A 24,776-nucleotide genomic window follows, 5' to 3' on the forward strand; every position below is an offset into this window, starting at 1 on the left:
ATTATATGCCCAGCAAGCTGCTGTTATTTCATCTCTTTGAGGAGGGGGTATCAGCCATTTGACTTTGGAACCTGCTGCTTAATCAAAAGTGTCCCATTTTCGCCTGACCTTCTTGTCAGCAAGTGCCCTTGCAGACTTGGGCTGTGCTTGCGGAGGCATAAATCCTGCTCAATGGCTCAGCTCATCTGTGTGCTGTGTGCTTATGATGCCTCGTAATCAGCCATGGTATTTATTTACTTCTTTGCTTGTTTGTTTTGAAGGTGGGATGCAAATACTGGAAAACCAACAAGCAGGGTTAGCATTTGTTATAGCTTCACTAACAAATTGTCCTCTTCTCATTTAAGAGTAAGAGCTTACATTGTAAAACTCATTTGAAACCAGTGTAACTGTCACAGACGCCTTTTCAAGAAGAGTGAAAATTGTGGTTTTTCTGAAGGTGCTGAAAATTCTTGGTAGAAATTCAAGCTCTTATGACACAGATTTTGGTCTGAGACCAGCTGGCTCCCACCTAAGCCCTAGGAACTGCAATTTTGTGAAAAACAGTTTATTTTAATTTAGCTAAGGCATTTATAGACCACTTAGCATTTCTAAGTGGAGTACATAAAAATAAGCCGTACAGAGAATAAAACAACGGTTTTTTTTTCATAAAACTAAAGAGAAACCTGAATACTGTCTGAAAATGCCTGCTGAAATATTTGCCATGTGCCTGAAGTTCAGCAAAGAGGGGGCCTGTCTAATCTCAGGCCCCCCGCATGGCATGCCTCTGACGCATGGCAGACCACCAACAGAGATTCCCCTAAAAATCTTACGAGATCGGGCAGGGAGGTAAGGGCTCAGGCAGTCCAAGGTTTTGATTGTTACAGATCCCACACCCCATTACTGAATCACAAGAGTTCCAGACTGGGATCACAATACAATTAAATAAACTGGGAAAGTGTTAAAAAATGTATACTGAGGGCTCACCCACACTTCTATATTATAATAATAATAATAATAATAATAATAATAATAATAATAATAATAATAATAATTTGTTTGTTTGTTTGTTTCATGATTTCCAGGCACAGGTATTCCTTTTGTCCTGCCACTTTCCCCAGGAAAAGCCTGCTGTTTACTGCTGAATTGGAACAAATGACAATCAGGTTTTTGAGGATTGACGTATGTTCTGTTTCAGCAGTAAGGAGTGGGCTTTCCTGGGGAAAGTGGTGGGACAAAAGAAAACTTCTTGAACCTGTGCCTAGAAATTATGGAATAAACCGAAGAAATCACAGGAGAAGTGTGGCCGAGCCCTGCGTGAAGAAGGCATTATAGGCTGCACTCATGCAACTGTACAGCCAGGGCTTTCCCACTGTTGGCTAGAGAACAACTTGCCCTCCTGCAACTTACAGGGTAGGATTTAGCTGTGTCTCTGGGCTGCAATCCCACCTGCTGTATCTTGATTCTCCCTCCCATGTCTTGGATGTGTGGCTCCAGATATTGCAAACACAGCCTGAGTTAACAGCAGATAAGATGCATTTGATTCTGCTTTAGTAGCTGGGTTGACAGAGGAAGAGGATCACATCCACTCAGCTGAATTGGGCAAACAAGCAAAACCATGAGAGTGTAATCTTCTCTGTTGCAAGTAAATGGTAAAAGAAACTACAACTCATTGATTGACATTCTGCAGAGTCAGGCCATTAAACCACCATGACCCTAGAGATGGTGCAGTTCAAAAATCTCCAGCCTCGTCATTAACTACCTATTTAGCACTTGCCCGTGTTTGATAGCTGACGTGCAATAGCACCAAGCATCTAACTACATTCCATACCTGATATGACATGTAGTATTTTGACCAGATCTGATAGTTAATATACACTAGTTGTATGTAACTGGCAGCATTTGAAATCTGACATGCAAGCATTTGGGGTTTGTCAGGACTTAACTGGGAGCAGCCAAAATCAAACAAACAAAGGGATGCAATCAAGTCTAAAGCATTTCTGTTTGATTTTTTTTGGAATAATATTTCACACTGAAAGCTTCTCAGCTTTGAATTACTGCCAAAAAAGAACCTAAACCAAAAAACCCAAACCCTTGTTATAGCACTTTGGACAGGTGATAATGCCACATTTCCAAAAGTTAAATTGCAGCGCTGGATTAGGCTTTTTATTTTTAGGGTGTCAACTCTGAAATCACAAAACTGAAGGCTTGATCATAATAGGATCATAATTGCACAGTAATACACATGATCATGTGGAGAAATAACCACAAAAGAGGATGTCGAATGGAAGGAGAATATTGTGTTTATTGCCTTTGAGGCTTTGGATTGGAATGGGAATATTTCTCAAATGGTACAAACCCGTCAGTCTGATTTGTGAAGCTGCAAAACTCCTTCCATTCCAGAACTAATTATCTTTCCCTCCCTTGCCCCAATTTATGTAACCTTTCAATACAACAATTTAAAGACAGGTTTGAACCCTTAAATGAATTCTATAAATAGATCAAATAAATAAAGGAATGAATTTAATCAGGTCTGCACTACAATAAAGGCATGGTGATTTTCAGTCACTGTCATTTAGGGAGGATGCATAAGATTTTAAGAAACATCTAAAATGGGCCAGCTCTTGAAAACGGGTTTAAAAATTTCATCCGATCCATAATGTGGCAGGTGGCTGCTTGGGGGGCAGGTATTGAAGGTGAGTATCTAGGTAACCTTTATTTTATGTAGAGAATCTAAAAGTGCAGGGTTTGACCTTTGAAGCTGCGGTTCTATGCCCATTTACTCATAGAGCCATATCCACTGTTTATACAGAATAAGGTAGTTGAATTCTGGAGTATTCCACTTCAGACCACAGATACAGAACTGAACTTTTAAAAATGAAACCTCGCTGCATGTAGAAAATTAGGAGGCAGGGCTTCGTCTAGGTGTCTCCTTGGTGTGCTAGTCAAGGCAAGAGGCATTTTACAGAGGGAAGAAGCATTCAGAAATGTGACCTTCACTTGCAGACTGAGATGGTGTGGTTCAAAATTCTACAGCCTCAGCTTCTCATCATTAAATTTATAAACAGGTCTGCTTTCTAAATAGACATGAATAGAACAATGAGCAAAGTCTGACACTTTTAAATTCACCTGAGGGGCAGAGCTGAGAAGCACATCCCCCATGTAAGTCTCTCAGTAAAAAAAGAAAGAAAGTAAAAGTGGTTGCCTGAGTTTCAGATCATGTGAGGCAGGCTTTTGACATGCTTATCCCTTGTTGGAAAAGGAACTTTATATGCAAACTGGTTTTGCCTGCGTAGTTCACCCCAAATCCCCACCCAGATGCTCCGGCTGCTACCCACTCTGGGAGAATGGCAGATGAAGGTGATACACTATATGGGACTGACTGAAATGACTGGCAGAGTCCGAGACCAGGGGAAAGAGACGGTGGAAGAAGATTGGAAGAAATTTAAAATTTATCTTAAGAAATATTGTAAAATTAATGAGTGTTAAAATGTTGAGGTTATAGAAGAAAGGGGACTACTGCTGTAAAAGATTAAGTAAAAGAAAATAACAAGGGAGAATTAGATAAACTTAAGGGGGAGGATTTGCTGAAACAAATTTGAAAATTGGGATGCAGAAAGGGGAGGTACGGGGAAGTTGGTGAAGTAAGGTTTAAGAAAAAAGGATTTGAAATTATACATGTTTGTTTATGTGTTTGTTTGTTTGTATTGTGTATTGTTTGTGTTTATATAAATTGTGAAAAACCAATAAAAAATTTTATTAAAAAAAACAACACAGATGCTCCGGCTGCACTCATATTTCCCCAACCAGCAGTCATTTGCCTAGCTGTGGATTTTGCCCCACTTGCCCCACTTCTCCACCAGCCAGCTGATCAGCACAATTGCCAATTGTCTGACAAGGCTCCATGTTGCCCTGGGCTCCCTTGGGAGGAAGGGTGGGAGATGAATTTCATGAATGAATAAATGCATTAAATACATGTGTGCATCCCAGGCTGTGGAGGGCACACACAATTGGGCCAGCACAACTTCATCTGGATTTATTTTGGCAGAAGCTTTTGCGGACTAGAGCCCACCTCACCAGATGCTGAGCTGTAGCCCATGAAAGCTTATTCCTTAATACACCTGATAGAATGATTGCCTTAGCACTATGTTGGATTCCACCCTCAGTAGGAAACCGGACACTCCAAGCCGTGGCCTTGCAGTGGTGGGGCATGGCAGACCGGTGGAGAAATTACTACGCCTGCAGCCCCATCACTCATGTCGGCCAGGGCAGAAGGTAAGTGGGCAGGCAAATAGCTGGCCCATCCTGGAGTTGGCACATCAATAGGACCCAAATGAAGACTGATGTTGCCAAGTGATGACAGCGAGGCTGGCTCAGTCATTCCCCACCATGTCCCACTTCAGAGATTTTTGTAGTTGCACCCACACATTCAGCAGGTGGAATGAGAAACTCCAAGCCCAAGAAGTGATGATGGCTGATGGAAGTTTGCAGGGAGCCAGTCCACACACCCCAGACTGACACAAAGCGGGTTTGCAGACTAAAGAAGCAAATAAGAAAGATGGAAGGAGTTTCAGAAATGCTCAATTACTGGGTGATGCGTGTAGTGTTCTAGTTTTAAAGCCCAGTGTAGGAGGAATCTGAAACCACTGAAAAGAAAGATCTCAGGCCCATTAGAATTAAATGGAAAGATTTGCAGACTTCAAACTACCGGTATGTAGGGGCAGCTTCTGGCTCGTGGAGCTTCATAAATGGCACAACTCTATTTTATATTATTTATTTTATTGAAATATTTATAATTTCCTGTGTGAGTTTGTGTCTCCTAATATTTTTAGGTGCACGAGTGTGGAGCTTTGGCTACATGCATGAGGTCTCACCTTTGCATCTTAACACAAATGTAACAATTCCTACCTCTTAACTGAAAGGTCTCTCTCTCTCTTTTTAACATGCTTTAACCACTCTGATTGTACTACGCCTGATTCATACATCCCAGCAGTGATGTAGTATTGTGATATAGTATTGCCAGAGTACATTGCAATACTGGAGCCACCAGCTGCACATGTCTTTCTGAAATGCTGTCCTGCTGAGAGGGAAGATGGTGTTTGAGTGGGAAGGACCAAGATGACTGACTCCACTTTAAGGCTTCATATCTAGATGCAGACCTCAGTGCTGTGGAATTGTGAAAGAGAGGATCCCGCTTTCTCCCAGCAGTGATCTGTAAGAATGGGCGTGTTAAAAACACACTCTAGAGTGTTAACTAGGTAATTAATTCATGATCAATTATTTTCATACACACTCTAAGGGGCAAATAATGATATAGTTCACAAATGCTTATATACCTCTTGATGTTTCTTTTAGCCACTGCATGCTTGCTGCCTTGCAGCTTAACTCACTCCTTTCTGGTGCTCGATCTGTGAATGCTCTTTTACACAACAACTACAGTACTACCAAACATGAACATATACGTGAGAACTGATTATAAGTGTTTCCTGTTCCCAATGCCCAATGGACCTTCAAAAGTGGCCAAGAAATTTAGGAGCCTGAACACAATGGACCTATGGTGTTTCCCCATCCTCTGAGAACACAGCATTGCTGTGAGTGCGTAGGTAACAGAGGACAGAATCTAGCAGAATAGAATCACAGAATTGTAGAGCTGGAAGGGACCCTGGAGGGTCATCTAGTCCAACCCCCTGCAGTGCAGGAATCTCAACTGAAGCATCCATGACAGATGGCCATCCAATTTCTGTTTAAAAGTCATTCTGCTGTCGAACAGCTCTTACTGTCATAAAGTTATTCCTGTTGTTTAGTTGGAACATACCCAACTCACTCAACTGTTCCTCATAAGGCTTGGTTTCCAGACCCTTGATCGTCTTAGTTGTCCTCCTCTGCACACGCTCCAGCTTGTTAATGTCCTTCTTAAATTATGCACCCAGAACTGGACACAGTATTTTAGGTGTGGTTTGATCAAGGCAGACTAGAGTGGTACTATTACTTCCATTGATCAAGACACTAGACTTCTGTTGATGCAGCCTAGAATAGTATTAGCTTTTTTTGCTGCTGTATCACACATGTTAAGCTTGTGGTCCATCAAGACCCCTAGATCCTTTTTACATGTACTATGGGCAAGCCAGGTGTTCTCCATCTTATATTTGTGCAGATTTATGTCAAATCTATTTCAGGCGTAGCGACTTAAGCATGTGCCGAACTTCTCTTGTTGCAGTAGGTGGGGCTCTTGTAGTAGTGATTTATTCCCTTGCTTTGTGTTTTATCGAAATTTCCTTTAAAACACATGCAGCATACCCTGTAAAATTAAAATACGAGATACCTTTCACTCTCCTGAAGTACAATAAATTATGTGCAAAATTAACCTGGTATTTCCTTGGTTACTTATTAATCATAGTTCATTTAACAGAATCAATATTTCTGGGGAAGAAGTAAACACTTACCACACAGCCCCCTCATTTTCCTTTACCTTTACAACCTGATTTTTTTTTTTAAAAAAAAGTGTGTGTGTGTGTGGGGGGGAGCATCTGCCTGGAAACCAAAGGAGAATGAGGAACCGTGCCTGTTATCTTGGGGATATGCAAAGCACATTTTATTTCGCCTTTTATCTCTCCAATTGTATGTTGATCCCATACATATAGATTGATTTTGCACAGGTAGATAATGAAAAGTCAAGGGGGAAAATTTACACAACGGCACTCAGGATCTCAGCTCTCTATTGGTATATAAATTGGTTTATTATTTCATTCTCTTAAAGAGGGCCATTCGCACAGGGGAGCACTTTAAAATATAGCATGTTTAAACATAAATTGATTTACCATTCATACGCCTTTTTCCCTTTGTAATTTCCACACCATTTTGGGAAGTTAATTTTAAAAGATATTTACATGTAAACATGCTCTTGTTTATTCCTAACTCTCTCATCCATCACCTTCTTTCTATAGTCAAGGCTCTAATGTGAAATATCTGATAGGATGACAACGGCAGCTGCAAGCCCAGAACACGTAAGTGTTGCTCTCTCCATTTGATGATACCTTGCGAGCCGTTCACTGTAATTCACCATAAGTGCTTTGCTTTTAGCCAGCGTAACCTATAGTTGGGGAGGCAATTCCAGTGGAGAGGGAGGGCCTGTATGCTTGGAGCAAAAACAACAATAGAAACCCCAAACAGAAATGAAAGGAAACATTATTAAAAAACATTTTCTGGACATTTGGTGGCACACATTTTGGCTGCTGCAGCTTAAAGCAATTAATTCAGGATACTGACATTAACTCTCTAGCTCATTGACAGCTTGGAGCTGGGACCAAAAATGCTAGTTCTCCAGGGAAAAGAGGCGGCTAGCTGGCTCTTTTTCTGGACTGTTTGCTTATAGGCCCAGAGAGCAATCTTCCTTGCAGAATGAAATGCAAGGACACAAACAATGTCCCAGGGAGAGAATGGGAGATGGGAGTGAACAGTTTGAACTATTTGCTCAGCAGAAGGGCAGCCACAATTGCCGGCCAATGGCTTTCCCCTGCATCAGCCAGGGCTTCTTAGCCTCTTTGTTCTTCTTCTACTTCCTTCGGCCAGATAAGAACACAGCTGCAGAGAGTCCAGCTAACTTTGGGCCTGGCTTTATTCACAGAAGTCTCCATTCATGTTTACTGTATATATTTGCTGCATAAGTTCCTGTCCTATTTTTTTTGAAATGTAGGTTTCATTTTCCCACTCTGAAATGAGAACTATATTCTGTAAAAGAAAAATAAATAAATAAAGTTGCAGCTTCTTGTCGTATTTGTGCTACTTCCCATTTCCTTTGCTTTCTTAGAGAGATGGAAAGAGTCACAGAGAGGTTTTAACCAGATCCCCCACTAAAATTGCTAAGTTAGTGTTCCAGCCAAAATTAAGCAATATCAATTTTGTTGATTTTGAGTGAGTAGTACACAGTCTCCGCCATTTACAGTGTTTACCTGGGGCTGGATGAGGCCCATTCTGCAGAACATTTCATGAAATGTGCATAAGACGGCAGGTTTAAGTCCTCAAGATTCCGGTTAATTTTTCTTTGTTTAGTGCTAAAAAAATGTCTGTAGGATGGAAAACACTTTCAATGCCAGTCTACCATACTGAATAGGAATGTAATGGGTTTTCAGCAGTGCCCTATTTCGTGCTTCATTGAAAAAGTGAAGAGATTTCGGAGGTGGTTATAAAATTCTCCTGAGGAATAATAATCATATGTGGTGTGAAACATGCAGTGTAGGGTGTCAAATGGACCCCCCTCCTGCTCAGTAATTGCCAGCACATAAAAGACACCCACACGATAGCTTATATATGCACACAGACTTTTATAGATCCCTCACATATAATGCTTCCACATATGCAAAATAACTTATCACAGATACATATACATGAGGACACAGGGTTATATAAAAAACACAGGGTTCACATATAGAAAACTGAATTGATTTTGGGGTATTAAAAATGTAAATGTCCCAAGTACACATACAGTGCCACCTGTTTGTGAATGAATGGTATGTGTGCATTTACATATTTTTCCTACGTTAAAAGATTTATATGCTGTTTTTCATGAAAAATGCCACTGCAGTGTGATATGGGCACATTCTTCCACAATAATGAAGAACCAACAGTAATGAAAGTATCTGTACACCACCCACAATTGGGGAAACCCAACCATTTACATTTATGTAAATGGTTACATGTGAGTATTATGATAGTTGTTACCATATTTTGCTATTTTCTTTCTGGTATTTTCTTAATCACAGTTTAAAATGTAACATGTGAACTGTTTGCACTAGTGGACTTGTGCAAGTGGTCTGACTTCTGTGTTAGCTTTTTATATTTGGTCCAGATCTTCCAGTTCACTGAGTATCTGATTTCTGGTCAGATCTGCATGGAGTGCTTAAATACTAAAGCTACTAATGATCTGTTATGTGGAATGAAAAACAGGGAAATTGCCTTTCATGTAAACCAACATAAGAAGCATTTGTGCTGATTTTTGTATAGGTTTCCATGTCTTGACCTTAAAGCTGTACTTCTATAGTATCGCCAATGTACAGTGCTTTACAGCATAACATCAGTGAAAAACATAGGACTCTTCTTCCTCCAAATGTAAATCCCAGATAGCTTGTTAGAAGATTAATTAAACTTGAATGAGTGTAGAATGAGGTAGAAAGTCATTTTTTAAAAGCAACACGAGAGAGTGATTTACTGTGAACAAATTGAACATTCTCAGTCAATGTGTAACCTCACAGGAAACACAATGTTTGCGCACCACTTTTTCCAGTGCGAAACCTCTGAAACTGCAGGGATTTTTCCTCTACTGGGTGGTCAGGAGGCAAGGCTGAAAGGCAAAAGAACTCCTATTGTCCTCTGCTGTGTCTTAACAGCTGACCTCACGTGCCTCTAAAAAGAAGAAAGCACCTGTTTATCTCCAATTATCCCCTGCTTCTATGAGCACCAAGCTACCCCCACAGAGATAGGGTCCTTGGCTGGCAGGGGGCGGGGAGAGTATCTCTAAAAGTGCTTTGAAAACCCCCACATCAGCCCTGACCCAGATATAGTCATACACTGATCAAGACATTGTTTCAGGATGCTCACTTCCAATGTGGCTGGAAATCTTTGCCCACTCTGTCTCTGTCACCACATCCTGAGTAGTCCTGAAGACACCTCCAGTCTGAGCAGGGGGTTTCATTCATCAAGGGGATCCACATGTAGAAACTTGTTAGTCAGTTCCTTTGCTTCTCTCACTAAAGGACAGAATTTCACATTATGCAAAACATGAGGCTGCTATGGCGGGGGGGATTTCAATGTGATTTCTCTCCCTCCAATATAGCAGATCATTCATGTGATGTCACTGCAAGGTACCGTTTCCCCCTCCCCCTCCACATCATAACTGCTGCTGGTGGGGACCGGGGATATCTGAAATAATAACAAAACCTTAACATGTGCCGCTTATCTGGGAAAGGAGGAGAGCTTAATGTTTAGGTGGAATCTTCTTTCTTGTAGTTTGGATCCATTGCTCCGTGTCCGCTTCTCTGGAGCAGCAGAAAACAACCTTTAGATTCCACCTAAACATTAGGAAGAACTTCCTGACAGTAAGAGCTGTTTGACAGTGGAATTTGCTGCCAAGGAGTGTGGTGGAGTCTCCTACTTTGGAGGTCTTTAAGCAGAGGCTTGACAACCATATGTCAGGAGTGCTCTGATGCTGTTTCCTGCTTGGCAGGGGGTTGGACTCGATGGCCCTTGTGGTCTCTTCCAACTCTATGATTCTATGATTCTATGATTCTAGGTAGCCGTGTTGGTCTGCCATAGTCGAAACAAACAAACAAACAAAATTCAGCTGAAGAAGTGTGCATGCACACGAAAGCTCATGCCAATGACAAACTTAGTTGGTCTCTAAGGTGCTACTGGAAGGAATTTTTTATTTTATTTTAATTTTATTTAATCAAGTGTAGTGGAAGTACATGGGATTGGGCATTATTTCCAAAAACAAGAAGATTAAATTGATTTTACCAGCAAAAAACACCAACAAACAGCGGCATATATTGCATATCCATTATCTTGCTGTGTCTCTCTTTATATATTATTTTGAATAATTATACCTTCTCCCAGTAGAGAGTGTGTGCTTATTCAGCACCAGCATCACAATAATCTCTTTGGTGCCAGCCAAAGGCATTTTTATTTGACTAGGCATTTTTATCTGTGCAAATCTTCATTTGCTTCCAAGAATTCTGTTTTATTGTATTTATCTACACTGTACACCACTCTGAAATCCAAATAGGATGAAGGGTTGCATATACATGTTTTAACAAAAAGCAAACCCCCTCAGCCCCATGACTTGAAATCACTTGAAATCACAGGACAAACGGACGTGTGGAGGGGCCTCAGCCCGCGTAGACAGCACCAGGCTAGATAGACTAATGGTCTGATTTGGTGGCATTATGTCCAAATTATGTTTGCAATTTTGAATTGTACTATAAATGTTTGGTTTTCTTGAGAATGAGGGACAGCAGAGACTGCGGTGTCTTTATGATATATAGTTTATTTACACAATAGTGCAACCTGCGATGGAGGAGCTCACAACATCAACACCTGAAGTGGGTCTTGCTTCTCTCATAGCTGCAGCCTTGGATTCCATCAGAAATCAGGCATGGTTCTGTCTCCAGCTGCCCAGCCTGCAGCCTGCCAGCTCCTAACTTCTAGCACAAATACTGTAACTCAACTCTGGCCTTTTTCTTGCTAACTACCAGCGAGTTGAGGGAGGCCCACTCATGTGTTGTTTGGCACAGAGCCACTTCCTTTGTTACCTTAATGGCCCATACTTAGAGGGATGTTACCTCACCAGGAAAGTAGCCTGGCTATTCTGGAACTGAATCTGTGCTGAATCCAAGAAGAGAACTCAAGCATATAGCCTTAACCCCCCCCCCCCAATTCATAACAATATGCAATCCCTCAATCAGTCTGAGGTCATGCTCTCTAGGGATATGGATAGCTGATAATGCAAGGTCCAGCATTCATTGAGAGACACTCCATGGAGTGCAATATATACTGCCCCACATGTATGCTCCCACATCCCTGCAGCATAGAGGTTACCTGCCATGATGGTCATGCCGGACAAATCTTATTTCTTTTTGAAAACTAGAGTTACAAGCTTGGTGGATCAGGGGAAGGCTGTGGATGTAGTATATCTTGATTTCACTAAGGCTTTTGACAAAGTCCCCCATGATAACCTTGAAGAGAAGCTGGTAAAATGTGGGTTGGACCAGGTCACTGTCAGGTGGGTTTGTAGCTGGTTGACTGACTGACCCCCAAAGAGGACTCACTAAGGTTCCTCGTTATCCTGGGGAAAAGTGGCAAGTGGGGTGATGTAGGATTCTTTTCCTGGGTGTTGCTGTTCAACGTCTTTATAAATGACTTGGATGAAGGAATTGAGGGGATGCGCATCAAATTTGCAGATGACACCAAACTGGGGGGAGAAGTAACAATGCCAAAGAGGCAGAATCAGGATTCAAGATGTTATTAACAGATTGGAGAACTGGGCCAAAACTAACAAAATGAGGTCGGATGGCCATCTACCATGGATGCTTGGTACCATGACCCTTGGGCGTATTTCCCAACTCTACAATGCTATGATTCTGTGGTGTGTATTGCGATAGTATTTTGCAAGTTAAAATACTAACCGTAGTGATGAACCAATGGCAGCATCTAATATTAATTTTTGCAGTTTTTTAAAAAACCGACTCTTTCCTCCTCAGAAGCAAATCAGCTTCAGAAAGGCTGCTGAACTTTCTCAGGAAGAATAAGCAGAACTATCTTCTGGCATTTAATTAACCAGACATAATGATTGCTGGATGATCTTTATAGGTAGTTACTTATGATGCTAATTTCCAAAACAGGAGGCAATGAGAGACTGCTGAGTCCCTAATGATTGAATTAAAGGAGCAAATACAGTTATGCAGCGTTTAAATTAGGGGTGACACTTACTCCAAGTGTATGTTTAATAAACATGATCAGGATAAAGTTTTAATCCGGATTTCCACTTGGGTTAAACTAGATAAAACCCATATAAGCTCTAAAAGGATTGGAGCGCGGGGCTGGAAGAAACCCTCCTAATAGAAAGGACATCAACAGGTTAGGCAGGAAACTCGCCTCGCCCCCCTCACTTCCTGAAGATATAAAGCAGCCTCACCCTGCATAGTCAACATGCCAGACTGGCCTCTGGAATGCTGGCTTCAGCTCCATGCTAGCATAGGCAGGACTGGGCACAGAATCCATGGCTATCCACACCGCACCTTTGAAGTATGTAGTTTCGCCCAAAGGATAATGGGAACTGTAGTTTGTCAAGGGTGCTGCAGCACTGTGGAGGGGAGCAAGCAACAGTTCACAGGATTCTTGGGGGGAAGCCATGGGCTTTAAACTATGGTGTGGATGTTTTATATGCATTTAATTTTACAATATCTGTATACCACACAATCTATATCATTCAATAATAAGATCAGAGTTAAATGTGGGTAACGACATAGATTGACAAATCCCATGAAACATATCCTGACACGGGAGGATTCTTGCAGCCAGGGAGATGAGCAGCCTCTTTAACAACCTTCTTCAGATTACCAGGTGCTGCTAATGAGAAAACCCATACTCAGGCTGTATCAACTGCAACGCTCCTAGCTCCCTTCCCTTAATGGTTAAGGGGTATTAGAAGCTTAGAGAAGCAAATGTTCTTCTGTCTCCTTTCTTCACTCCATAAGATGTTCCTGCCGCAGCTCATGATACTGTTGCCCAGGGCTGGCTGAAGACGTTTTGGCACCTGGGGCAAACCACAAAATGGTGCCCCCTTCCCTGGCCAGGAAAGAAGGGGTGAGTGAAGTGTTACATCTGAAATAAGGTACTGACTTCTTCTACCCCTTCATAGGTGCCAGCTCCCTGAGGGCCTGTGTGCCTGAGCACCCACAAAGTTCCCCATGAAGAGGCTGGGCACCCATGGCCCCAGGCACCCACAGTTGTGGGGCCAGGTTGGCACTCCTGTACCTCTTTTCCCTTAGAGCTTTCTCTCTACTCTGATCATCTAAGGATTGGAGAAGTTCAGCCAATCAGCTACTGCCAGAGGCTTCATTACCAATACCACGCCTCCATCAGCTAGCAGATTAAACTCCTGATTGGGGTGTGTGTGTGTGTGGGGGGGTCTCTTTGCTTTTTTAATGGGGCATTTATACTTTCAATTTCTTCAAATGTACTGCCAAAAAAGGGTTCCCCTGTACTTTCTTATGATATAATGTGCCTTTTCTGTTTTAGGAAGTAAGCTGAAGTGGCATTGCTGGCTCCACAGTCAAGGACTGCAGCAAGAGGCCAAGTCTTGAGTACCATTCTTAGCACACCTGACTTTTGAACTTAGCAAAGGTATGCAACGTCAATGTGATTTCTGAGAGAGAACGTTTGCAGCACACTGTAATCAAATGCGGCTTTGCTGATGGAATGCTCAGTTATATTTCCACCATTGCATATGAGTAAAAACAATAGTCCTGAAGCAAGACTTTGGTTTTAGATGATGCACCATGTGCCGTAGAGGGCTTTACCTGCATTCCTTACACATGAGAAATGTCACAGTGGTTGTGAGAAAATGTATATCTAACTTGAAGATGGAACCCACATTGCTCTAGAAAGCACAATTCTGAACTATAGCTAGAAAAAAGTCATGTTTCTTTGAGACCATACATACTGAATGGACACTCTACATTACCCAGAGCATGTACAAAATTCAGTCAAGCTATGCACATTCCACAACACTTTATGTATATTGACCAGGAAATGTGCACGATTCCCTGTTCATGGGCAGACTAAGTGCACATTCCCCATGAGGCTTGGTGAATTCATACAATGGCTCATTGCTATGACTATTAAATGTTCAATTTACACCCCCTGTTAACATATACATAGACACATCACATTCTCTCTCATGCATACACATATTTGACTTTAATGCTGCCTGATTATAGAGGTACCCCTTTCTCAGCGCATAGCACAGAAGCACAGCAAATTTCCCATGGAAGAAAAGAGTGATCTTCCTCCATGGCCGGCTCCCTTGTTTTCCATGTTGCAAACTGAAAAGGGGCTCCCTTTGTCTAGTGTCTCAAATTCACAAATGCCAACTTGAGAAAAAGATGGGGGGCATGCGTGTGCGCAATGACACACACATGGTGCAGGGACGCAGAGGTGCTGGAGAAGCCAGGGGGCAGTATGGCTTCAGTGGTTGGCAGCTTGTCTTCTCTGGTGCTCAGTTTCCTCCTCCTCCTCCTGCCACCACCACCAGCCCAGGGCTGCTTCTCCCCTCCTTCCCTTCCAGGCTCTCCCTCTTGTACTTGGCTCTGCGATAGGCCTCCTCTGCAACGGATTGCTCTCAACATTGGGGGCCTCTTAGAGTTGGCACCTCCGCTCAGGCTGGAGGGGCAATCTGATTTGGAAGCTGTTTTTTAATAGTTAGGAAGTATCACCTGACCAGCTGAGGCCTGTTTATGCAGGAGATTTTCCTTGGCTGATATGGCTAGTCTTCTTGCAGTTTCTTCATTTCTGTAGTCAGAGTTTGGTGGTAACACATAGGTTGAATTCTCACCTGACATTTCTCAGGTCACCATTCTAGAAAAGGAGAGATCACATGGTGAAGATGATGATGAAACAGAGCAACATAACCAATCATATTTTGCTCCATGCTGATATCATTGGAATAAGTGAATACTTATCTGCCCTTTCACAGTAAACGTCAAGAAATCACTGAAAGGAGAGCTGCCTTTCAACCCTGTGATGGAATATAGAACTTGTCCCCTCTGCCTCAGCCCTTATAGATACTTATGTAAAAAGTTATGAGAAGTCTGTGTGCCTTCTAATCCTGTCATGACAAGATCATGCTTATTTATAAGCCCTGAATATAAGGAAGGATACCTGTATCAGCACATTTATATTTTTGATAGAGGGTTAGGTAGAAAATAAAGCCATGAATCATGTGACCGGTATGTCAGCCGTATCATTCTAAAGAGCTAGTTGATGACAAGGCAAAACTTGCTTATTTACTGAGGCATGAGGAGAGTAAGCTTCTTATTTATATTATTATTTTTTAAATTCTACTCTATCTTTACATCAAATTCATGCTCAAAATGTCTAGTGGTGTGATTCCTTCTTAAAACCTCCTGTGACACTGAACAGCCCAAATCTCTTATGTATGTTTTAGAAGGGTTCGAATCCCCGTGACGGGGTGAGCTCCCGTTGTTCTGTTCCAGTTCCTGCCAACGTAGCAGTTCGAAAGCATATCAGTGCGAGTAGATAAATAGGTGCTGCTGTAATGGGAAGGTAAACAGCATTTCCATGGCTTCCATCATGGTGTTCCATTCTACCAGAAGTGGTTTAGTCCTGCTGGCCACATGACCCGGATCTGTCTGTGGACAAACGCCGGCTTCCTTGGCCTGAAGTGAGATGAGCGCTGCAGCCCCATAGTCAAGTTTGACGGACTTAACTATCCAGGAGTCCTTTACCTTTACCTTTTACCTAGTCAATGCACAGATTTATGTGCAGCCTGGGAAGAGGAATCACCAGAAAGACCTGCCATCTTCCTTTTCTTTTCCACTGCACCAAATACCACTTCCATATTACATCCCTTCCCCTTCTTCAGGAAGGAAAGATCTTTGGTTTCTCTCGGATGGTGCAACATAGAACAAGTTTGTGCAGCTCCTAGAAAGACAAGCTGGATGTTCTGGTTTTGGGGCCAGTCTAAAAGAGTTTCCCACACAAACTGCAAAACAAGGAGAAGGCTGGAATGGGGATCCAAACGAGAGAGAATGGCAAACTCAAGGGGAGATGGGCTGCAGGAGAGGGAATGGCTGAAAGGACAAAGGTCGGAGGGAATGGGATGAGAGGGCCGGATCAAGAGGGAGGGCAGAGAGTGAGAGGGAAAAGATCAACTGGATCCAGCAGGTGGAAATGACACTTCCTTCAAAACATTTCTTATGCCCCACTCATTTTTTAAATGTGAATTAAGCTAATTGAGAGTGAAGCAACCCCTACTGACACAACACTATTGTCCCATTAGAATCCTTCAGTCTGTGGATCTGAAATATGATTAAAATTCTTCTTGCTCCATTTTAACCCATTTCTATTAACCTGGGGGACAAACAAACAGTCACAATTGTGGTTTTGGTAGTTGGCTTGTTGACAAGCTTTGTAATGAGAATGCAAAGAAAAGAATTAACACCATCTCCACTACTGAAGCCTCAGGAACAAAAAAGTGTTGTGGACTTTATTGCCCTCTTACACTGGGTGGCAATGATACTGAAGAAAATGAATAAAGTAATTGAAAATGTTGGTGCTTTCATGAAAACAAACCTGTACTGTTTCTTGCCAGCTCTAGGTGCTCATTCACAAACACAGTTGATGGAATAAATGCATTCAGATCTCTTAAAAGACACGTGACTTCCAGATGAAGCACCTGGGACTTCAGAGAAAATAAAAGGTTCAAAGCTTGTCTGTGATCACAGGCTTTTGGGTTTGATCCAGCACAATGGAATCAACCGCAACGGCCCCATTGTCTTTGAGGATGCAAGTGCAATTCCAGCGCACAAGCCTTTACATGACCCTTAGGCAAGTTATTTATAGCCTCCATTGCAACTCTCTTCTACCTCTGACAGGCAGAAGGCTGCCCTGCCTTAACGGTTGGGCAAGGTGGCCCTTTCTGGGTCAGGAACTCAACTGTGAGCCTTGAAGAGAATGGTAGAGAGCCAGTGGATGAGGCTGTGCATTTAGAGCCATGAAAGGTTTCCTTAACAGAGGCTGACATTCTGTTTTATACTGTAAGCAAAATGACATACCTTCATGTATCCTTCTGCCTCTTTGGGGTACAGAGCCTTGTGAATAAAGCATGTGGAATAAAGCAGTGGTTTCCAAACTATGTCTTTGAGGGGCATTGGAGCCAACTCCTTGGGGCCAAGTGCCCCATTAAAATATTTGAGTGGGCCAGCACCTGCGCACTGCATCTTGTGATCAAGTGTGTAAGCTTTTAGAGGTCTGTTAAATCAAAAGACCTGTAACGACAATCTTCCCTTAATAACTGCTTGCCCACCCCTACTAATCTGCCCTCACAAACTGCAGCTTTGGAGGAGATTGGGGTGTGTTCTAGGTTTCAGTCATCATGGATAACAGGCCTGGCCAATATCTCACAAGAATCATGCTTAAGAATGTTAGCCCAAATCCTGGGCAGCACAGGACAGGTGCGTTGGGGGTTCTTCAGTAGGCAAGTCAGTATGGAAAGGGTTCTCTGAAGAAGGGAAGTTTGAAAATACTTTCTCTACAGAGAACACTTAGGTTGGGGGCACTTTAAAAAGCGCTGGCATTTGCTGCAGAACTTTGACTCTACTTCCCCCTCCTCCAAAACAGGGGTAGGTGGCCATTGCAAGTGCTGCTGGCCTCAACTGATTTTCTGGTTCAGGTAGAGCAAGGGAGATGCATGACCTTAGCAGCAGACGACATCCTCTGGGAAAGCAGAAATAACGGGGAGTGGAGAAACATGGCCACGGTTTCATTTCAAAGTGTTGGAGTGAAGATAGGAGCAGCCTGCCACCACACATTAAAATGTTAAATAAACAGAAAAGCAGATGTTTCTGCAGCTCACTGCTAAGGAAATCACCTCTGCATCACATGAACTGGTTTGGGGTTCCTAATACCCCAGGACAAGGCAACAAGCTGGCTGCTCCCTGAATTTGCCATCTTCAGGCAGCTGTGAAGTGTTTGCTGTAGTCCTAAATTACAATCGCACTGTTCAGCCCAGATTAGCTCCCAAAGCACCACCCTGCAATTATAATTCAACACAAAGGGATAATGTGTTAGGAGTGTGTATGACAGTCTCTTCTGGCTTCTGCCAGTTGACCATATAATGCCAGATCTGGGCTTTTCCACTGTGGGCGAGACTGCAAGGCTCATGAGTGGTAAAGGCTGATTTTCCGCAAGGTCCTTGTGATCCACAAGGAATCATGCTACTACTATTTCATCATCAGATTATTGCTCTGTGACAGCTTCCTGCTCTCCTCCTTGGAAGGAATAATAGTCAAGCATATTCTGGAGCCATAAAAGGTAAAGGTAAAGGTACCCCTGCCCGTACGGGCCAGTCGTGTCCGACTCTAGGGTTGTGTGCCCATCTCACTTAAGAGGCCGGGGGCCAGCGCTGTCCAGAGACACTTCTGGGTCACGTGGCCAGCGTGACGAAGCTGCTCTGGCAAGCCAGCGCCAGCGCAGCGCACGGAAATGCCGTTTACCTTCCCGCTATAAAGCGGTACCTATTTATCTGCTTGCACTTAGGGGTGCTTTCGAACTGCTAGGTGGGCAGGAGCTGGGACCGAAAGATGGGAGCTCACCCCGCCGCGGGGATTCAAACCGCCGACCATGTGATCGGCAAGCCCTAGGCGCTGAGGTTTTACCCACAGCGCCACCCGCGTCCCCTATTCTGGAGCCATAAGAATGGCTTATTGCACTTGCAGTAGCACCCAGCTCAGATCACCCAGAGAGTCACATCCACACTTTAGCTAACTCAGGGGTCTGCAACCCGCGACTCCGGAGCCGCATGTGGCTCTTTTACACCTTTGCCGCGGCTCCGGGGCGGATACTAGCGAGGGGAGGAGGAGCATTGTGCACCCCGGCACTCCCCACTGTGGCGGGCGCTGTACTGGTTGTGACGTCGCATGGGGGTGGTGCGTGCATTAGTCACGCACCGTCCCGACGTCACCTTCCCGGTTTTGCGGCTCCCAGTTTTTTTCCCTTCGGAAACGGGCCCAAGTGGCTCTTTTTGTCTTAAAGGTTGCAGACCCCTGAGCTAACTTGAGAGGGCTGGTTGGATCATTGGAGCTTATATGCCTGCTTTTTATTTGTACACTGGTTGAAGCAACCCCTTTGTGGAGAGAGAAAGCAGGGTATACATTTGTGAATGAAACAAATAAAATATTTTAAGTGCTGGAAAGCCTTTTTAAAAATGCAGTGTTTCCTCTGTGTTTTCTTTTAAACCATTCTGCTACCCCTCTTTATCTTTCTGCACCCTAAAGCATGCACTTGATTCCTTCTCTGCACTACTTCACAAAATGTTTGCCTGCCCCCCTTTTCTGCTTAGTCATCCCTCCTTCTCTTCCCATCCCATAATGCCTGGTCTCTTCTCTGTGCTTCACAGCCTTTGCCCTCTTTCCTTTGTGTCTCTCTGGACCAAGTCTCTACCCCACCAATTCTCCACAGGTCTGTCTGTGTCACCATTTCTCAACTACCCCGCTTATTTTTCTGCGTCCAGCATATGTCTCCTGATCTCTCCTCCCCTCCCCGCTTCCAGTTCCCCACCCCACCAAACCCTCTTTAATATATCTTCTTCTTGTGCTTACCACTCTGCAGTTCCCTTCCGTTCTGCATCTTCATTAAAAATGCAGTGGTGCAGAACAACCGCACCCCACTAATATGCAGCCAAGAATAAGTCTGACTTAATTCCTAGTCTAAAAATGGCAATAGTTACCTTCCAAAATGTCAGATAATCTGGCATTTCTGATTAGAGTGCTTGTTGAAGCATCTGCCCCACGTGACCTCTTTTCAAGTAGCTCAAAGTCATTGTTTTTATATCTAAAATGAATAACCAGCCCTCCCTCATTTTTCAAGGAAATTATGCTGGCAGTATTTTTTCTCCTGTAGGTTACCTTCTATAATTGAACTGCTAGGGATGTCTGTCATATAAAGAGAAAGCTTGGTTTATCCCAGCCTTTGATGGGTTGGAGAGAATGTCTGGTCAATTAACATTTTGGGATTAAAGGGGACTAAAAGACCTAGAGGCACAGTACATCCATAACAAAATGCTGTGCTATGCAAAGTCCAGACTGGCTTCACTGTTTGTGGAGCTATAGATGATGCCTGTTTCTCTGGAGGTACTCTTTTCCATGATTAAATTCACATTTCATTTTTTTGCCATGCCACGCCTCTCTGTCAGTTCAACTTCCCAGGGCATAAAGAGTTACATCAAGGAAAGAAACTCACTGTGCAACCCTAGTCATGTCTACTTGGAAGTAAGTTGCGTTATGTTCATTGGGCGTTTCTTCCTGGAACATGCGTCATGGATTGCAGCTGATGGTTCCTTTTATCTGCATATTTCACCTGCTAATTTATGGGATTGCAAATACCTCTGCATACTGAGGTGTGTAGGAAACTTATGTTACAGAAACGTCATTTACAGAATAACAAAATAGTACACGTGGAAGAGCAGGGGAAAGCAAAGAAAGTATGAGCCACTGCTCTGGGTGTGCGTATATTGGATCAGTCAGTCATCTCTGATTCATTGGTTGCCCAGTTTGCAGCACATAGGGAAGCCAAGTGGAAATGGGCTCATTTGAGCTCATATTTTAAATGCTCTCAAGGAGTACAACTAAAACATGCCTCCAATTTTAACTCAGAAAAAAGTGTGCCCCACTTAGCAGATGTTTGGGAAACACTGTACCTTATGTTGAACAGCCCACATTGATATCAAAGGCAGCAACCATTTTGCTCTAATTGTTTCTTCAATTCAAATACGTTAATAAAAGACAACTGAAAATGTCCATTGTAAAACAATTTGCAATAAATTCTGCAATTTAATTTCCCTTCCCACTTGCCAAACCCTTTCTACTGCTTTTGAACAATTTGTTCCGTGCCTAAATCATGACCTTCAGGCTTTGTAGAAAGTAGGCAAGGCGTCTGCCTGAAGGACTTCAAAGCAGAATCAAGGTGCCTCCAAAGCAACAATAGGCATGAACCATGACTTGCAAGGCGGCTCCTTCACCTTCCATTTCCCAGTGTGGTTTTGTTGCTGTTCTTAGTTGCTACTTGAACCACAGACCTGGCAACTGAATGATGTTTCAGAAACTAAATGGGAATGCCCATGAAAGGTGACCTGCTTTGTGCTCATGACCAGAACAAGCAGAGCCCCAAAGTGCAAAATTTCATGCCCCAAGGTTGTTTCAGCAGTTTAATAACAACCTCTTCCTTGGGGGAGGGTCTTTGCTTGTGTCCAAGTTTGATTTGAGCCCAGGCTGCAAGGTTGGGAGTTCCTGGTGAAAATCTTTACCTTACACATTGGGTCTGAACAATGTTTTGATCACTGTTCAAATAGTCCACAATGACTTTGTATGCTGGTGGAAGCATTTGAGATACACACACACACACACACACACACACACGATATGAATAGCTATGGCTTCAATACAATATTAAGTGTCTCCCCCCCTTTAGGAGACACAGCTTCTTTGCTTAAAATAAAGAAAAACATTTGCTAATATTATAAATTGATTTCTGTTCATTTTACTGTTGATCATGGAAAGACAAATCTGCTTTTGTTAGAACAGCAACACAATACAGCATTGTTTGTAGTGCTGGCACCTGTGGCAAACTACACAATAGCACCCCCCACCCCCCAGGGAAGAAGGGTTGAGTGAAGATCTACACCAGGAACAAGTGGGGAGGAGATATTGAATAGGAGGCTGTTCTTTTAAGAAATGGTGGGAACACTGGAGAAAGCAAAAACAGAAGGTGCCTCAAAGAATCATAGACCAAATCAAAGGCTCAAAACCCAATCTCTTATGCATGTTTAGTCTGAAGTAAGTTTCATTGGGTTCAATGGTGCTTTCACTCAAAGACAGGAACCTGCTGTAACACAGCTCAAAAGATGGGATTCATTCTTGGGTGCCCTGCGGGCAGATGGTTTGTAATAGCAGCTCATGAATTTTCAGCAGAAATGGTGTTGTGACGTGGGGTTTGTGATTTCAGCTCTCTTGATATAACATGCTGGAGACAGTTCTCTAGTAACACTTCTTTATTAAAGCAACAAGACTAAGGTCTGGGGAGAGGAAAGCTACATTTATAGGGACAGGGGACTAGCAAGAAAGGATACATTTTGGAGGGAACAATATCAGGCAATCACAGTCCTGCCTTTTGGGGGGAACCAATAAGACAGAGGATCCAAATACAGCAGCTTAAATGAACCAATAATAGCTGTACCCTCTGGAACCAAAAGGCAGTTACTTTACCCTAATGCAAATACAGACAATAATAATACAGATATAAAATCCTGTGACTCAATACACAACACCCCTCCCCCCCTAGTGAGCACAGCAGACGTAATCTCTCAGGTACTGTGGGGTCCTACAACTTCTACTTGATCTCCTGACAACAGGTGTTGCAGGTTCTGGATTGGGTGTTACCTGTGGTAGAGGGGCTGCTCTAGGGGTTTCGTCAGGAACAGATGGAGTCCCAGACATCTCAGGGTCCCCTATCTGTACCTCGTCATCGTGAGGACTAGCAGACCCTGGTTCATTTGTTAAAGCCCCTGGTGACTGCACCTCTGGGCCATTTTCACTCTGGTCTTGCAGCTCTGCGTCGTTAGCCAGGGATGAATTATCTGGCTCCTCCCTGCTGAGCGCCCGGCGCCTCAGCTGATCTATATGTCTCTTCCACACTTGCCCATTTTCCAAGGTCACATAATAGGACACAGGTCCACTAGCCCGGGTGACCACACCAGCCACCCACCGCGAACCTCGTGAATAGTTCCTCACCCAGACCAGATCTTCAGGGGCGAGATACCTTGTTGTGTCAGTCTCAGCCTGGGGGGTTGCTCTTGAATTACGGTTTGGCATTTTATCCGGGTGGACATAATCCAGCACCGTTACCAGTCTCCTACCCAAGAGCAGCTCAGCTGGCGACTTGCCCGTCGCGGTACACGGCGTCGCATGCTGCAAAAATAACATTCGCGCGATGCGAGCTGACCAGTTACCCTCCATTAAGCGCGCAATGGATTCTTTGGCTGTTCTTACCATGTGCTCAGCCTGCCCATTGGAGGATGGGTGAAAGGACGCGGATGTGACCCCTCTTATGAAGTTATCAGCCAAGAATGCCCTGAATTCTTGGGATACAAAAGCTGCCCCATTATCTGATACAATGGTCTCAGGTAACCCGTGGGTTGCAAACAGCTGCCTCAACACCTTGATTACGGCAGCTGATGCCATGCTAGGGACCATCGCCACTTCTAACCATTTGGAATATGCATCAACGATAACCAAAAAGACCTTTCCTTGGAATGGCCCAGCAAAATCTAAGTGCAGCCGGCTCCAGGGAGATCTGGACTGCTCCCACCAGTGGATTGGTGCTCTGGCCACTTCTGGCCGCACCTCTTGGCATGCCTTGCATGTTCGTACCCATTGCTGTATGTTCTGGTCCATTCCAGGCCACCACACATAACATCGGGCTAGCGACTTCATCCTGACCATTCCCGGGTGTCCCATGTGAAGCGTCTCAAGAACCCTGTTTCTCAGTGGTGCTGGGATGATCATCCTATCTCCCCACAGGAGACAACCCTTATGCATGGACAACTCGTGCTGCCTAGTCGCATAAGGCCTGAATTTGTCTTCATGCGGACCACCTGGCCACCCCCTCCCCACCCAAGTGAGCACACGGGAGAGAACAGCATCTTTCCTCGTTTTCTCAGCTATATCAGTAGCTGTTACAGGAGCCCCCGGAAGTGTTTCCAGCATCATTATGTGCTCCGCTGGAGCAGGATCCTCAGTGCTCCCGCCAGGAAGGGGCAATCGACTCAGCGCATCAGCGTGGCACAACCGTTTCCCCGGCACATGGGTCAAGGTGTACTGGAACCCGTTCAGGAATATAGACCAATGTAACATTCTGGGGGAGAGAATTTGTGGCGTTTGTTTGTTCGGGTTGAACAACCCTAACAGTGGCTTGTGGTCCGTTTCAGTGTAGAAATGGCGACCGTACACATAATCATGGAACTTTTTGGTTCCTGCCACAATTGCAAGCGCCTCTTTGTCAATTTGAGCATAGTTGCGCTCCGTGGGCGACAACGTATGAGAATAGAAAGAGATGGGCTTTTCCGACCCATCCGGTTCCCTATGACTCAGCACAGCCCCCAGGCCGTATTGAGAGGCATCACATGCCAGGACCAGCGGCTTTGACTCATCATAATGAGCAAGGACGCTCCTGCTACTCAGCATTCCTCGCAAGGAGTCAAAAGCCTTCTGCTGCCCCTGCCCCCATCGCCACACATTCTTTTTCTGCAACAGTCTATGTAATGGTTCAGCTACCGAAGCTTTCTGGGGTAAGAACGAATGATAAAAGTTAATAAGTCCCAGGAATGACTGCAACTCCGTCTTGTTCTGTGGTCGTGGTGCCTCTATGATGGCCTTAATCTTAGCATCTGTGGGGTGGATGCCTGATGCATCAATTTTAAACCCCAAGAAATCCACAGTTGGCACCCCAAAACT

At 43.8% G+C, this 24,776-nt stretch overlaps 1 long non-coding RNA gene across 1 annotated transcript in view; it reads left to right on the forward strand.

Annotated features, from left to right (window-relative positions):
• LOC308593560 overlaps nucleotides 1–18,573 on the forward strand; it is a 39,970-nt gene extending 21,397 nt beyond the window's left edge. Inside the window, exons 2-5 of the long non-coding RNA XR_014011005.1 lie at nucleotides 6,921–6,980; nucleotides 13,224–13,332; nucleotides 13,768–13,872; nucleotides 16,862–18,573. This is a non-coding gene — a long non-coding RNA (uncharacterized lncRNA). The remainder of the gene's footprint in view (nucleotides 1–6,920; nucleotides 6,981–13,223; nucleotides 13,333–13,767; nucleotides 13,873–16,861) is intronic.
• Nucleotides 18,574–24,776: the final 6,203 nt, after the last annotated feature.

This window comes from Podarcis bocagei, assembly GCF_964188305.1.
Source record: "Podarcis bocagei genome assembly, chromosome: 8".
Classification (NCBI taxonomy): domain Eukaryota; kingdom Metazoa; phylum Chordata; class Lepidosauria; order Squamata; family Lacertidae; genus Podarcis; species Podarcis bocagei.